The sequence below is a fragment of the Pteropus medius genome, unplaced genomic scaffold (assembly GCF_902729225.1).
Source record: "Pteropus medius unplaced genomic scaffold, Ma_sr-lr_union100, whole genome shotgun sequence".
In the NCBI taxonomy this organism is placed as follows: domain Eukaryota; kingdom Metazoa; phylum Chordata; class Mammalia; order Chiroptera; family Pteropodidae; genus Pteropus; species Pteropus medius.
The window spans coordinates 31884922-31897652 of NW_024355205.1; the positions used below are offsets into that span (position 1 = coordinate 31884922).

General features: G+C 43.2%; 1 long non-coding RNA gene across 2 annotated transcripts; it reads left to right on the forward strand.

Annotated features, from left to right (window-relative positions):
* Positions 1 to 4933: 4933 nt before the first annotated feature.
* Positions 4934 to 12422, forward strand: LOC120598605 (uncharacterized). Of its 2 annotated transcripts, none has more exons than XR_005651635.1 (4): positions 4934 to 5161; positions 8266 to 8528; positions 9386 to 10042; positions 10809 to 12422. It is a non-coding gene; the product is annotated as an uncharacterized LOC120598605 (long non-coding RNA). The 2 variants fall into 2 exon arrangements; XR_005651634.1 differs by having other exon boundaries at positions 10830 to 12421.
* The last annotated feature ends 309 nt before the right edge of the window (positions 12423 to 12731 follow it).

Consider the following 12731-nt stretch of genomic DNA (forward strand, 5'->3'; position numbering starts at 1 on the left):
AGGGCACTGCCAGAGCCAGGAGCTGGGTCACCCAGCACCCATGGTGGCCACTGGGGAGCTGGAGCCATGCGGGAGATGCAGCAGCTGCTGAGATGCTCCGTGAGGCAGAGGGAGTAGGGGAGAGATGCCCTGGCTCCTTCCTCTTCCCACTCCCCGACTTGCTGCCAGTGTTGCCCCTGAGCCAAACTCACCTGGAGCCTGGAAAACTCAACTGCAGGAGCCGGTTCCTCTGTGATCAGCGCAGGGGAGGGGGGAGGGAGGGGTTTGACCCGCACATTGCCCCGCTGGGACCACGGCGGGACTGACTTCCTGCTAGAAACACGGAACTCATTTCTAACCCCTAGCAGAACCACAACGCGACAGCCCCTAAGAATGGATCACACCTTTTAGAAATTCCTCTTTGAAATGGGCTTGTGAAACTGGGGTGAAGACGCTTTACGAAGCCATCCTAATTCTTTCCAAGGAAAAGTCTATGTCTTTGGAGAGTTGTATTAACTCATACTGTTTAGCTAATATATTGACCTAATATGGCAAAGAAAACGTAGCAAACATCATTAGAATAACAATCAATCTACCAAGTGCATCTTTGATGGGAAGACGATTCATGCCGAGAACTGTAAATAGCTTTCTTTCCATTTCTATACCGCTCCTGTCCTCCCCAAACAGATAGTCTGGAACCCCACTTACTTAATGGCATGATCTGGCTTTAAAAAAAAATAAACTTTAAAATTTTAAAATAGTTTTAGATTTATAGATTGCCAAGATGGTACAGAGAGCTCCCAGAGGCCCCCAAACCCATTTTCCTTTATAATTAACATCTTATAGTAGTATGTTCATCTGTTACAAATGAATCAATACTGATACATTTTTATTAATTAAAGTCCATACTTTATTTTAATTTCCTTGTTTTTTTTTTAAAAAAATGTCCTTTTACATCCTTTTTCTGTTCCAAGATCCCATCCAAGATACCACATCACAGGTCGTCGTCTTGTCTCCTTAGGTATCCCTTGCCTATGACAGCTTCTCACACGTCTTTGGTTTTCGTTGACCTTGACAGTTTTGAGGAGTATTGGTTAGGCAGTTTGTAGAATGCCCCTCAATTGAGATTTGTCTGATGTTTTTCTTATGATTAGACTGGGATTATGGATTTGGGGGAGGAAGAGGGCAAAATGCCATTTTCGTCAAGTCTTATACACACTGTCCACCTGATTTATCACTGCCGATGTTGACCCCGAGACAGTGTCTGTCAGATTCCTCCACTGTAAAGTTACTCTTTTCCCTCTTTTTCCATAGAGTCTTCTGGTGAAGGAAGTCACTATGTGTGGCCCCACATGAAGGCTGGGAAGTTATGCCCCATCTCCTTGAGAATGGAATAACTATGTAAATTATTTGCGATTCTTCTGCCCTGGAGATTTGTCTATTCTGCTCTGCTTTCTTATTTATACAATCATTTATATCACTGTGAACTCATGAATGTTGATTATTATTGGGATTATAATCCAATCTGTATTTTCTTGCTCAAAATTTTCCCAGCTTTGTTCAATGGGAGCTTTTCCAGTTGGTTTCTATGTCCCTTTTACGTACTCCCATTGTTATGGGGTGTTTTCCCTCTTTTTTGGGTGGGAGGATGGAGCACTCTCTTACTTTTTGGTACTACAATAAGTCCCAGGCTCATCTTATATATTTCCTGCTCCAGTCCTAGAATAAGCTATTTCTCCAAGGAGCCCTAGATCTTTATGCTGGAGAATAGTTTTAGAAACCAAGATCTAGGCATTAGTGCGCTCGATTTGGTCATTTTTAATCCATCATTTCCTAAACGTATACCTTATTCCAGTGCCAACTTTGGGCAAGACTCTGGAGCAGAAAAGACAAATGAAGTGAAAATACTTCTATTCTTCCATGGTCCAAGAGAAGTGCTGCCCATGGGGTGTGAACAGAGCTTCACGGTAATTGGAAGGTGGAAGGAGCGGGTATAGACCAACTGGGCATATAGATCAGAGAAGTTTTTGTTCTTGATTCTAGATTTACCTTCTATCTTCTAGGTCCGTATCTTATTTACTCTTCCATAAGAGCATCTGTAATATTAGCCTGACCTGAGTTTGCATTCTGGCTCTGCCAGTTATTAGCTATGTGACCTGGAGTAAGTTTCTCAACTACGCCGAACCTTGGTTTCTTCATGTGTAAATTGAGGATGCTAATAGAACCTATCTTTAGATGCTGGTGGGAAGACTAAGGGGAAGGCATGCAGAATGCTTGGCATACTGCTGGGCACAGTAAATGCTGGCAATCAGTGCAGTGACAGCTAGGGTCCCTCCTGGAGCAACACTGTCTTTAGAGTATCAGCTAATTCTTAGGACAGAGTTACAGAAGAGGCTGTAATTAATACAGGCTGTCAAGGCAGAGCCGAAGAAGTGACTGTGGAACGATCCGACTCCTGAGATCACAGTTAAGTCTGTTCTGCAGATGACTTTGCCTTTGAGAAGTAAACCATAAATGATCAAGGTCTGTGGTCACCTGACATTTGGTGGCTCAGCACAAGCTCTAGCACCAGGAGGTGAGGAGTCATCTGCTGCCAATAAATCCCCGTGATTCATGCCCATAAAAATACATCAGTACAGCCTCTAACATCGACGTCTTCCTGATGTTCCAGAAAGGACCGTCATGCTAGGGTTCCCCACCCCTGAGCTGCTCCCATAGTCAGTGACAATGTGGCTAGAAAATGGTTTCCTGTCCTGGAAGGAAAATAAGACTTACACTAAGCCTTCTCAGAAAGAAAGGTTTGAGCCATTTTAGGAGCAGGCAAAGAATAGATGGCATGAACTTTCCCTTGGGTTAAGTGTATCCCAGGAGCCTTAAAATAGAACCTACTATGGTGGTTGTGGTCATCCTGTTTGGTATTTTTTGATACTTGATGGAGGGTGTGGCAGTTTCATTTGGTGTTTCTTTTACCTGAGAAGCATTTAGAGCAGTGATTCTCAAGGTATGGTCCCTGGACCAGGAGCAGTGGTGTCATCTAGAAACATGATAGAAATACAGATTCTTGGGTTCTATCCCAGACCTACTGAATCAGAAACTCTGGAGGTGAGCCTGCATCCCTCCCCTGCCCACAGCAATCCATGTTTTAATAAGCTCTCCAGATGCCGGCTAAAGATTAAGAACCATTGATCAAAAGGATGAAGGACTTTCTCAAACTTTCCATGTTAAACTTAAAGATGTTCTGAACTCTAAATACCTTAAGAGACTGACTCTCGCATATGACTTTAATTAAGAGCACAACGAATGTTTATTGGATGAATTAATTTAAAAACTGAAGTATTAAATTAAAATTTAAGACATCGACAGCACCAAGTGTTGGTGAGGATGTGGAGAAAGAGAAACTCTCATTCATCGCTGGTGGGAATGCAACATGGTGCAGAGACTTTGGAAGTCAATTTGGCAGTTCCTTAGAAAACTAAACATTATGTAAACCAGCTATCACACTCCTTGGTATTTACCCAAAGGAGTTGAAAACTTATGTCCACACAAAAACTTACACATGGATGTTTATAGCTGCTTTATTCATAACTGCCAAAATGTGGAAGCAACCAAGATGTCCCATCAGTAGGTGAATGAATAAATGAACTGCGATACATTCAGACAGTAGAATAGTATTCAGTGATAAAAAATAAATGAGCTAACAAGACTCGAAAAGACATGGAGGAAACTTAAGTGCATATTTCTAAGTGAAAGAAGCCAATCCGAAAAGGTTACATCCTGTATGATTCTAACTGTATGATGTTCTGGAAAAGGCAAAACTGTGGAGACAGTAAAAAGATCGGTGGTTGTCAGGGAGCAGGGGGAGTTTATGCAGCAAAACATCATTTTTCTTTAGAGTGGCAATGGATCCAGCTGAAGTTCCATATTTTTAGCCAGAGGTGCCCCTATGGCAGTTTCAGCCAGTGAGATTTAAGCAGATATTTGTGGGGTGGAGCTTCCAGGAAAGCTCTCTAAATGAGGACAGGGAAGAAAAGGTGGGAGCGGAAGGAATTAATTGGCATCTGTGATTCCCTTTCTTTTACTTGATGGAGAGTGTGGCAGTTTCATTTGGTGTTTCTGTTACCTGAAAAGCATTTAGAGCAGCGATTCTCGAGGTATGGTCCCTGGACCAGGAGTGCTGATGCAATGCTGGAGGAAGAGTTGCCATCTTGTAACCATGAGGCAACCGTGAGTGCCAAGTCCATAAATTAAGGCTAGGGATGCAGAAAACTAGAAAAAATGTCAGTTCTAGAGGGCGCTGTGCAGCTGTCATACCCGTCCTGAACTGCTTACCACTAGATTTTTTTCATATGAGAAAAAAATACCCCCTCATTTGTTTAAGTCGATATTTTGGGAGCGTCTGTTACTTGCAGTCTAACTGAATCGGGTATTTTCGGTCTACCTTAGCGACTGAGAGTGCAGACTTTGAGGTCTGATGGGCCTAGTGATATGTTCTGTTACGTGACTATGGACACACTTCCTCATATTTCTCAACTTTGGATATTTCATCTGTAAAATGGACTCAACAACAGTTCTGACCACTGTACTATTTTAGAATTACTTGAAATAATATATTTTAAGTGCTATTAGCACAGTACCTTGCACGTACTAAGGACTGGGTAGATGGTAGTACAAAACTGGATTTGCCTCCCACTACAGATATAGGACACATCATTGTGTACAAAAACTCAAAAAAAAAGGAAAGCTCTGGCTGTATTGTATCTTGGACAATCTGAATATTATGTAAACTGTGCTTCATTGTCATGTGAAAAATCAAGGTCACCTGTTGCCAAGAGGATCTTCCCAGGCCTAAATCCAGACTGTGATTCATTCCCTCACCCACTTCTAGGGGTTGATGCCTACGGATCACTCTAGGGAAACTGCCCCCATCCAACATACAGCCTCTGACAGAGCTAGACACATATACAGAGAGAACAGGCCATGATTCATGCCCCGAAGGCTGTCCCCTTGGACTCGGCTGATTGTACCAGAAGTAGACATCCAACCTGCAGGGACTCACTCTCCAGACTGGTCAGAGGCCAAGTAAGGGTCCTAGTAGTAATGTTCTTCTCACAAGGGCAACAGCCAGAGGAAAACACAACCCTGCTGTCTGGTCACCCCTCACAAGAGACCTTGGAACTGCCTGGTAAGCTGATTCCATGTCCCCGACCCAGGCACTCTCACATCTTCTGATTTGGCTGTTATGAATGTTTTTTTTTTTTAAATCTCTTAGAACTCCTTCCACTTCTCATTCTCATCTGATGATGTTACTTTTCATTTTAGTGAAAAAAAAAAATAGAGGCAATGGGAAGAGAACGGTTCTACTCTCTCAGAACCGAGTCTGCCCTTTGCACTGCCTTCCTTCCTGTTACCAGGGAGGAGCTGTACCTGCTCCTTGCAGAGGCCAGCCCTCACCTGGGCACTGGGTCCCACGTCCTCCTGCCGCTCTGGAACGTCACTCTAGAACACTACTTCTCTCTCGCCTGTGTCATGTTGTCCAACTGTCCCTCTCTGGTGCCTCTGGATCACGTGTGATGCAAACATGCTCTAATGTTCTCATCTTGAAACAACAACGATAACAACAAAACTCTCCCTTGAGCCTGAACCCCCTCTACCTCCCACCTCACTTCCACACGTCCCTTTTAAGCCACCCCTGCCCTGTCCTCACTGTTCCTACTTCCTCGCCTCCTGTCTCTCTCGAATTCACTCCACTCAGGCTTCTGTCCCTACCATCCCATGAAGACTGACTTTGTTACCAAACCCAATGGCCAGTTCTTAGTATTTGGCTTAATCGAACTTTTAGCAACGTCTCACAAATGTTGCTAAAAGTTACTCCCTTTCTGAAAAAGCGTCTTCACTTAGTCTCTTCAGTGTGGGAAATAGACACTAACAAATGCTTTTATAATATGACGTGAGCTCCGTTAGGACAAGGACTTTATTTCATGTACGATTATTTCCCCAGCACTTGGGACAGTGCTTGTCATGTATGAAGTACATAGTGTATCTTGTCAAATGGATGGATCTAGATCAGGGGACAACAAGGGACAGTTCACAGGCCAAATCCGGCCCACCATCTGTTTTTGTAAATAAAGTTTTATTGGAACACATTATATTCGTTTCTTGACAGATTGTCTAAGGCTGCTTTCACACTATATCGGCAGAGTCGAATAGTTGCGGCAGAGACTCTAAGGCCCACAAAGCCAAAAATATTTACTATCTGGCCCTTTACAGAAGAACTTCGTCGACCTCAATTTAAATATTCATTTCAATTTCCACTCTGTGCTATGTGTGTAAGACCCTGACCACAGGTGATCAAAGAGAGAAAGTTCATGTAGAGAGAACACAGCATCCTCTCTCATCCATGAACACGAGTAGGGTTTGTCTGTGGCCAGAGGCTAAGAAGGACTCTCCATGGTAAATAATTAAGTCGTAGTAAGGGGAGTGGGGTGATGGATATTGCAGAAAAAAGAAAATTAACCTTATCAATAGGAAAACATTCGTCGGGTAATCATTTTATACCATGTAGGTGGCATGTGTTATGTCACTTAGTCCTCATATAATCCCATGAAGCAGGCACTGCCATCTCCAGTTTACAGATGAGGACACTGGAGCACATGCAAGTTCAATGTTTTGCTAAAGGTCATACAGACCTATGACGGATCAGAAAGGGGGTCGATGATGCTAGTACCTGAGATATCCCCTGGCCCAGGTAGTAGTAATGATAACTGCAAACCCACGTGGGGCTTATGATGATGTGCAGGTACCGTTCTCAATCCATCCCCTTAACCTTGGGAGACTGAGGCATAAGAAGGTAGCTGACTCTCTCAAGGTCACACAGCCCTGGTAAAGACAGTGCCAAGGCTTTACTGACCAGGTAGTCCAGCTCTAGTCATTCTTCTTTGCCACTTTGCTGTAACGTGTAATAGGTCCTCGTTATAGGTGAATAGTTACTGAGCTAATGGATTTGAACCCAAATCTCCTGAATCCCAAGCCCAGCACCTTTGCCACTGTCCTGCAGCGGCCACCTTTTCAAGGTTCAGAAGGACGTGTAGCATTTTTCTTTGAGAACAGCTGGCCGAGAGACAGAGCTGTGGCCATCTGACTTGTTTCTGCCGAAATTACTAGAACGTTTCAGGATTTACTCATCCTCTTTCTACATTTTTCTCTCTCTTGGGACACTGCCCATTCCCTTGAGAGGAGCTATAATTTCAATAACCGATGATAACATCTGTCTTTAGATGTGAATCATTTACAGAAATGTGTCAGGAGAAAACTAAGCCTTCTAGTTTCGAGCAGGTTTCTTACGAAACTCATTGAAGTAGCTTTCTTACTCAATCTTGCCTATAGGTTTGAATTGTGCAACAAAATATATTCTCGAACTGACAGTTGTACAAATTATGGCTCTCTAATGGGAGGTGAATTTTTTCCCCTATGTGAAAGTTACTTAACCTAAATAATGGGATTTGATCTATTCATGTTTCAAAATCAGATAAAACCATTATACATTTTATAAGAAAAAGCTGACATCTTTCCCTTTGACTTACTCATCTTGGGCTCCCATAACGAAGTACCACACAGACCGCTTAAACAACAGAAATTTATTTTTCAGTTCTGGAGGCTGGAAAATCCAAGATTAAGGTGCTGGCCTACTCTGTTCTTGGTGAGGGTCCTCTTCCTGGCTTACAGGTGGCCACCTTCTCACTAGGTCCTTACGTGGCCCTTCACTGGTGCCTGCATTGGGAAAAGAGATCTTTCTCATTCACCTTCTTAGAAGGCTGACGACTCTATCAGGTTAACACCCCACCTTTATGACCTCATTTAGCCTTAGCTGCCTCCTAAAAGCTCCATCTCCAAATCCAATCACATTGGGGCTTAGGACTTCAACATGCAAATTTCGAGAGGACAAAATTCAGTCCACAGCACTCTTTCCCCGTCCCTGAGGACTGTGTCATGTGACCCAACACCATGAAAGTTTGCTAGTTGATTTTGCAAATATCATTCAAATCAGTGTTGAGTTCTTTCTAAACACAGTTCTGTGTGAGGATACCTCGAACTATTTGCTTCAGCATCAAGTTCTTGCACCCATGAGGAAAAGTCACATGTGTCGTGCAGCAATTAATTAATTTTCTGACTCTTCCATATGGCAATGATAATGGTTGCCTTTTAACAATTGCTTAAAAGGTACCAGGTGCCATACTAAGCAGTTCGTATCTCTAAGCATTTTATTTTCTCTTTTAATCTTCTCGACAGCCTATGATGGATGAGGTGGTATTGTTATTACTTTCATTTTGTGGATGAAGAAACTCAGGTCAGAGAAACTGAATGACTTGCTCAGTCTGGAGGAGAAGACTCTGTCTGGATCTGAACCTGGCACGAACTCTGAGGTGTCTGTAACCACTTTCTGTGCCTCCCAGTTGATCGGGAAAGTTATACTTCCACAGACTTCAGTCCGTAATCACCAGAAATGATGGTTCAGCACAACCCTTAAGATGACTCTCTAGCTGAAAAGGAAGGTAATTCATTTTGATCCAGTTCTTACTTTTATTCAGATTTTTATTCACTTGTTTTTGTTAGTCATAAATGAGGCAAAGGGATACCTTTCTGAAAAGCCACTCATAATTTAAAAGCATTTTGCTTTTATTATATGTTTAAAAGTTTCTGGAAAAAGATACTTCTGAAAAGAAACAGTAGAGTATCATAATAGTGCTATTTCCTATTCTGTCATTTATTGTAATGGCTGTCTTCTCTCATCTGCGTGGAGTGTATCCTAAGACACTTTTCTGGCTTTTCTTTAAATGAAAATTTCCCTCGCTTTTCAGAAACCCAAAGGAAAAACTATGACAGAAAATGTTTTCCTTTTATCTCTCAGTTCTGTGTTGCAAGTCATATGTTTTTGTCATGATTAAAGTCATTTTTTCAAAGGATTCCAGCTGTTTGAACAGTCTGAATCAGAAGCAGGGAGAGAAATTGAAGGATTACTTTTTCCTTCTTGAAAGCTAGCGGGAGCAGGATATGGGCTGCATACACCTTAGAGAGGAACAGAGATGGCGTGAGGACACCCAATCCGATCAGAGTGACTAGAATTAGGAATAGAATTAGGGGGCTTAGTCCCCCCTCCCCCACAAAATGTTTACACTTACTGGAGAATTTTCCAGCTTCCGGAGAAAACAATTTTTTCCCAAAAAGGATAAGAGTGTTCGCCCTTTGCAGTATCCATTTAACTGCAAAGGAGTATTGTAGGGCAGAAATAAGTTTAATTACAAAGCAGCTTGTTTTACAAGCATCCAGGCTCATCTTTGCTGTCTGTGCCTACTCATCCTATAAACCGTTTACCAAATAGTTAACTTTCCCCTGTTCCTGCCTCCCTCAGGAATGGGGTGATGGAAGGCAAGACGAAATCATGTGGCAACAGCGACAACCATTTGGCCTGTTTAGAGGTGCTTATGCAGAAAAAAAAACACAAGAGAACAAAGGAGAAGAGCATGTGAACTTCTAACCCTCATCCCCACATGCCATTGGCTTGGTGGGTGGCATAAGCAAGTGTTCAAGTTCCCTGACGTGGGCGTTTGTTTGGGGCCAAGTGACAAAGAACCAAATAGGGGAAGAACGTGTGAGCAGCAAGTGGAAAACTACCAAGAACGGTCCAACCCTGCCGGCCGCTCCTGCTGCCTCGCTGAAGTGTGGTAGTCAGCTTCACGTCTCCGCTCTGTGATCCTGCACAGCCCAGCCGTTCCAACGGGGTCAGCTCTTCTCACATGGTAGAGATTCTGTTTGACAGTTGAGTTTTCTGGCCCAGCTCCTTTCTCAGTTCCTCTTGTCCACATGGAGTGACACTTTGTTTGTTGGGGGATAGGCAACATATTAATGATTGTGAACCGACTCCCGCCTGCAATGCTGCCTGCAGCTTTTGTGAACCCCACATGTTTTAATCAACACATCCAAAGGCAAAGATGGGTCGAAAGTGTTAGAGAGGATTCTTCAGCGGTTGTCCGAATGGATCTGCCGAACATGTACTTGGAGCAAGGCGGTAAGCTTTCTGGAAAAAAAAAAAAACGTGCAGTGGCTACGTCCAAGAATTCCAGAAGGTTTTACCTTTGGGCTTCCATGTTGGCTTTAGCATTTGGTGAAAGTTTTCTGGGGAAATGAAAATATGGGGACCCAAGGAGGGCCAGAGGTCTTTTCATGAGTATATGTTGGCTGAGGATGATTAATGTGGTTTATGTTTTTGTAAAACACGATTCAGGAAGGCAGCAGGGTTTTTCTGGAAAGCACATTGGCTCTGGAGTTGAGAGAGGTGGGAATGATCTAGAGTTTCCTCTTGTGACACCCTGAGCAAGAAACTTCACCTTTACGAGTGTTTGTTAAAAGGGGACAATGATTCCTGCTTATCTCAAATGAGGCTGTGGGTGAAAAAGTGCTTTATAAAACACAACATTACCATACACACTATATAATTTCTTTATATGGCTTGTAAATAATGTAAGCCCCGAGAGACACCAATGATAGGAGGATGGGCTGAGGGAGAGAAGACCAAGAAAGAAGATGAGAAAAAGATTTCAGAGAGGTCCAAGGGAGACTTGGAATAGACGGCATCTCGAAGAGAGAAGGAATGTTGCCAGGTCAGGTTAGACATGAATCGCCTTCTCCCTGAGCTTATGTTGAAGTCCTAACTCCCGGTACCCGTGAACGTGACATTATTTGGCAGTAGGGTCTTTGCAGGTGTCATTAGGTTAAGATGAGGTCATACTAGATTATAAAGTGGGCCCTAATCCCATAACTTGTGTTCTTTTAAGAAGAGGGAAATTCGTACACAGGGAAGAAGGCCATGTGAAGATGGAGGCAGAGATTGGTGTGATGTGGTCACAAGCCAAACATTGAGGATTACTGGCAGCCACCAGAAGCTGGAAGGGACGATCCCCCTGGAGAGCTTTGGAGGGAGCGTGGCCCGGCTGACACATCAATTTCAGACTTCTGAACTATAGAACTGTGAGAGGATAAATTCCTATCGTTTTAAGCCACCAGCAATTCTTGGTTATTTGTTACAGCAGCATAAGAAATTAATAGAGGAAGGGAAAATGTCTATCAGATTTAGCAACAAGGAAATCATCAGAAATCATGATGAGAGCAGCTTTGATGTAGCAATGAGGGGGTCCAGACTGGAGCTAATGACAAGAGAAATGGAGACTTAGCATAGGCAACTCTTTCAAAAACTCTGGCTATGTAGGGAAAGAAAAAATAGGGCAGTAGCTAGAAGGTGTTGAGATTTTTAATATGAGGATTCGATCCTACTTAAATGCTGATAGGAAGAGACATTAGAGAAGAAAATCTTTTTTGAAAACACAGGAAAAGGAAGAATTTGTCACGAGCAAGATCTCTAACAGAGGTAGGTGTGGGATCCAGAATGGAGGGCGATGAGTCCAGGTGAAGATGCAGATGGGTTGGAGGTTTGCGGGAAGCCAAGTGGGCCTGCCAGACAGTATTCTGGGGGCCAGAGTGGACAGGGCAGGGCAGGGCAGGGCCATTCAGAAGTTTGACAATTGAGAACAAAGCTAGTGATAGCCAATGGGAGAAGGAGAGGCCTGATGGGAAAAACGAGATTGCTAGGCACCAGAGAAAGACCAGGGGGAAGTGGCGGGTAGCACAGCTTGGGATTGCCTCTCCCACCCACCCGCCTTCTCCTTGCTGATCGAGGTCCCTTGTCAGGAATCCACCTCTCAGGGAAGATGCCCCCTCTCATCTTCTACTGGATATTACCAAGTCCGAATGGGGATCAGGTAATGAATGCCGACTGCTATAACAAACCAGCCCGAGATTTCAGTGACCTAACTTTGGATGCATTTATATTTTGTTCAGTGAGTCAGCGGCTCTCTTCGAGTGCCGACTCAGGGATCGCGGTTCCTTCCACCTTGTGAAACTGCCAGATCTATTCCTTGTAGACATGGAAGCGAGAGAGTGAGCCATTGCACGTGTGGCTAGGCTTATCCCTTTGGTTCACATCCTTTTGGCCAGAACCCAGTCAGATGCTTACAACTAACAGCAAAGGAAGCTGGGAAATATAGTTTTTCTGTGTGTCCAGGTAGAAGAATGGAAAGCACATAGAAAGTCTCTGCTTCAGCGTGTAATGACTGGAATTACGGCAGCCATGGTGCAACTATGAGGGCAATTAATCTGACGGGCCGAGGGAGGAAGAGCGGGGAGATGCAAAGGGCCTGGGGCCTCAATGACATCATTAGGCAGCTAATACAATCAGGCCTGGGCTGTGCTTTCTCTAGATTTTGTTTTTAAATGGGATATAATAAACTTTTCCTATTATTAACCTTTTCTGAATTGGTAAATTGTTTTTTTTTTGTTGCTCACAACCAAAAATATCCCCATTCAGAAACCATGAATTTAATCACATTATGTAAAAAAGTTATTATCCTTAGATTATTATATTTCATTTTAGGCAAAATCAGACACACAAAAGGTTCAGAGAATTCACCTTGTGAGATCCATTTTGGCAATCCAGTTGGGAAATGGGAATGAAAATACTTTTTTTGACTCGGAGGTAGAGTAGGGCAATATTTGCATGAAATTCACATTGTGTAAGACATAATCGAGAATATAACTACACCAATTGGCATTTGAAATGATCCGTCACGACTGACAACACAGATGTGAGCTTCTTCGCAGACCTCTCTGAGTGGCTTCATTCCCTCTTTTATCAAATACATAGA